Raw genomic sequence first — 4,335 nt, forward strand, 5'->3', positions numbered from 1 at the left:
CTGGTCGACACCATGGTGGTGCTTCGCTCCGCCTGCTTGGTCTAAAGCGGAGCATGAGTGGAGCTCTCCATACAGTGAGCTCCAGCCACCAATAACGGTTCAAAACAATTTTAAGTTATTAAAAAAAAAAAGCTCATCTCCCCGTACAGTTGTCATGGAAGGAGAAATTAGCTATAAAGACCAAAACTGCTTTTTGTAGCAGGCTATAAACATGTTTATTTCTGTGTAAAATGGGGCATTTTAACATGGGAGACTATGATGAATGACTAGTGGCACTTCACCGTTCAAGGAATTGTGGTTTTGACACTTCTGGCCTCATTTCTCAGCCTCAGAGGTTGGTGCTTGGGCATATTCATTCTGTTTACATCCAGATCTCGCTGAATTGTTGGATAACCATACAATATAGAGTATATGCAAACAGGTAGCACTAATGTGTTGCACTTCATATTAAACTAATTGTAATATTAGATAATAATTGTAAAATAATACAAGTTCTTTGTTGGTCAAAAGCATGGAACCCCCACTGCAAAACAAAACCCTGAGGCTATGAAAAGGGGCAAAGACGAGGTGAAAGGAGGAAAACTGGGAGAAAATGGTGAAGGAAAGACAAAAGAGAAGCGTCTCTCATTCTCTCGCTCTCTCATCCATCCCTCCATTGGGCTTGAATCTCAGTGGGTTGAGAGGATCACACTCCTGCACACATACTGTACAGGGACATTCCTGGACAGTGTACACAGACCATACCCTCCCAAGGTCCAAGGTAAATGCACATACACATAGACACACACGCTGTAACCTGCAAAAGGATACACACAAACCCTTAAAGAATTACTGTATGTTGTCCTTATTAGTTTAATGCTATTTATTGTTTCATAATAAAATGAGTTAATGAAGTAAACAATGGTAAATACCAGTTACAAACTGGATGGTGAACCATCATTTGCAGTGCATACATTTTTTTAAATACTTCAGAGGACTTAACGAGCTGCTCTTATGCATTTCCACATCATTTTCTGCATTTATTTCTCCCACTAGACACATTATCTAAGCTTAAATAAACTTTATGACGTCTCTAAAAATGAAAAAACAATGAGGCTTCACAATAGCACCTGCATACACAGCACCAACATATAAAATGGCACTGTGCACATACAAAGCGATGCGGTTCTGCTTTCACACATGCACACTCTGCCTCTCTCTCCATCCCATATGCACACACACACACACACACACACACAGTGAAAGTGTTTCCCCCTCTCATGTGACTCAAGGACAAGTATCAGTGGCCGAAGGGCAGCTGGTTCCACAAGAGTGGCCAGCATTCCAGCAGAGTCACGCTCAGTTGTGTGTGTGCGTGTGTGTGTGTGTGTGTGTGTGTGTGTGTGTGTGTTAGGCCTGGTTGACCTCTAGCCACCATTTCTATGTTACCACAGTAGGAGCACAGCTGTGACTTTGAAGGGGTCTCTCTGTCTCTGCCTCTATAGTTACAGTACAACTGAAAGTGTGTGCACACACCTCATGCATACAGCATGTGTGTGTTGGTACCGGGTTCTGCGGCCTGTCACAAGTTCCCGTTAGCGCTGGTATTGATCAGTGGTTGTATTACATGTGACTGCTTGTGTCTCTGTGTGTGCTTATTTGTATACTTGGCAGTGTGTATTAGTAAGGATCTGTGTATGTGTGTGTAGAAGTAGTTGACTGAGGACCTGCTTAGTGTTGTTGGTCATTGGTATGCATGCTGAACTGGCAGTGTGTGTCTGTGTGTGTGTGTGTGTGTGAGAAAGGTGAAGATTATAATCCTCCATCTAATTCAGCGGGTACCAAGGCCATCTCAAGGCCACATCACCTTCCCCTGAAGTGTTCTGTTCTGGATCAATGCTCTCACACACAGGAGAGCTCAGGTTAGCTTGCTTTAATGTAGTTCACTGATGTTTAGCTTAAACTAATGCTAAAAAATCAAGACATCTCTTTTTCCATGTTTAATCAATTTAAAAATGTTAAAAAAAAACCTGTATGCTGCTTTTTAAAGGGATTTCATTAAGGTTAGTTCACTTGTCATGGGTAGTACTGTGCATGAGAAAGTAGTTATTTAATGTCTGTAGCACTGAACCAGCTTTGTCAAGTCCCCTAATCGGGACTAAATATCCCTGATGTCAGCCTCAGCTTAGGCATGGACACAACAACACTACATTAACAACTGTGTGGTTTGAAAACAGGACGCATCAAATAAAAGAAGCACAGCTGTGCTTCATCTTAGGTCCACAGGTAAACGCACAAGGCTCCAAGAATGGTAGAAAGTCAGTCACTTGAGTGTGAGGAGTGTGTGTTAGGTTGGCTAATTTCTTGTTTATATGAAACTTTTATGGTCAGCTGTCTTGTCAGATCAACATGAAACGTATGTGTAGCCATAAGACATAATGAATACCAATAATTATAATTCAGAACTTTATCTGTCACGGTGCATGAAGCTGACTGTATTAAACAGACAGACTCTGTTTTTTGAGTACGCCAACAGTATCCTAACCACCAGTGATCTCCCTCCAAACAGCTGACACACCTCTGCTGACTTCTTTTTAACCTTTCCCTGCTTGTATTGCAGCCACATCACATGTAATTTCATCTGAACTGATGTGGGAGTTCTTGTTCTTACTACACTGTGCCTAACGAGGGTCAGTGAGAGGCCGCCGCCACCCTCCAAGGCTTCCTGTGATGAGCTAATATACATAGCCAGAGCATTTATGAGGGCATTTACTGATGGGGAAAGTAATGATGATGCTATTCCATGTGCAATTTTGGAGGGCAGGACACGAAGTGCAGGTCCCATTCCCCATCTTCCTTGTGTTAATTTCTGCTGCATGCCGTGGTCTATACCATTTAATAATATAGTGGCTCTTATCTCCACAGACGTGATTTTAAGGGGCATGAAGATCAGCTCAACTGATCTAACAGACCTCCTTTTTATTATGGAGATGAAACAAAAATGTGAAAACAAGTGCATTAGAATTCACAATGTATTTTTTAGTGCCTGTTCTCTCAGGCAGAATATAGATTAATGTAGTCTGATATGGTGGATGTCAATTTTTCTTAGAGGTTCACTTTTAGAAGGTTGCTTTTATTCAGCAGAGCTAAACTAAATACACAAAAAACTAGAATTCATAACGTTAGTTAGACGTGTAACTTTAATTTCCAACGACAGAGCATGCAACCACTAATAACTGGGTTAAGTGTAACTGAATGGTGAAACAGCTGTGATTCAAGTTGAGGAAAGTCTGTGGGGCCAATCCACAGATCTCACTTTGGACAGTATTAATTTGTGATGGGGGATGGGGCTAAGGAGTTACTGCTGAAATCACAAACACCGACAAACTGGATGAAGAGAACTATCTGAAACTATCTGCATGTTATGTGTGTGTGTTCAAGTGGAAGGTAGTTTTCCTTTTGTCTTCCTTCCCTGTCAGAATGAGGGCTTTGCTCCCATACAACTCTATTATGACAGTTGGCTTGGAGGAATTCAAAACAAGAACGCCTCTAGCCTTCCCCATGGGCAGTCAGCATTCTTAATACACACAGACACACACACACTCTGCTTGTACCCGATCCTATAGACAGACACACATATGCATGTAGTAGTTATACAAATGAGCAAAATAACAGGAACACACTGTGCAGTCCCCACCTCTTGTGTTTTCACAACCATGTAAAGGTTAAATCTGGCTTTGCTTGTTTAATGTGCACACACATTCACACACACCGCCGCTGAAGTGGAGAAAAACAAAAAGTCCTTAAGCTTCCAGTAACCTCTGGCAGGTGCAGGGGAGGGGCTGCGGGTGGATGTACAGATGTAGGGGCCACAACAATGATACAACGGAGATGAATGGATGTTAAGGTGCTCAAAGAAAGGCATCGGAAAAAGTCAGCAGCTATGTACGTAAATATGTCCAGGTCACTCAGGATGATCCAGTTCTGTTGGGTTTTTCTAAAATACACAGAAACAGCTTCACATGAAAAATGTTGGCTGTGAGGTCTGTCGTTTTTTACTTGCTACATATTGTTCAGTGTCTCAATCTTTCAGTTTGCATTTTGTTCTCGTTTCTTGACTTCAACATTCTTTGTCCTGCTTGACTTCCTCCTATGTTTCTGCCTCTCAGAGCTTGTGACCAGGACAGCAGGAGTCGCTTCAGAGAACAGCCTGAAGCCAGCTCCCAGGTAACACACACACACACACACCCCCCCAGTCATACTGTATCAAGACAGACTTGGTAGCTGCATTCACGATGGGGCCTGTTAGTCACGAGGGTGGCAAAATGGCTCCTGGTCTGACTAAGTAGAGGAGAC

This window comes from Monopterus albus, unplaced genomic scaffold (assembly GCF_001952655.1).
Source record: "Monopterus albus unplaced genomic scaffold, M_albus_1.0 scaffold21.1, whole genome shotgun sequence".
In the NCBI taxonomy this organism is placed as follows: domain Eukaryota; kingdom Metazoa; phylum Chordata; class Actinopteri; order Synbranchiformes; family Synbranchidae; genus Monopterus; species Monopterus albus.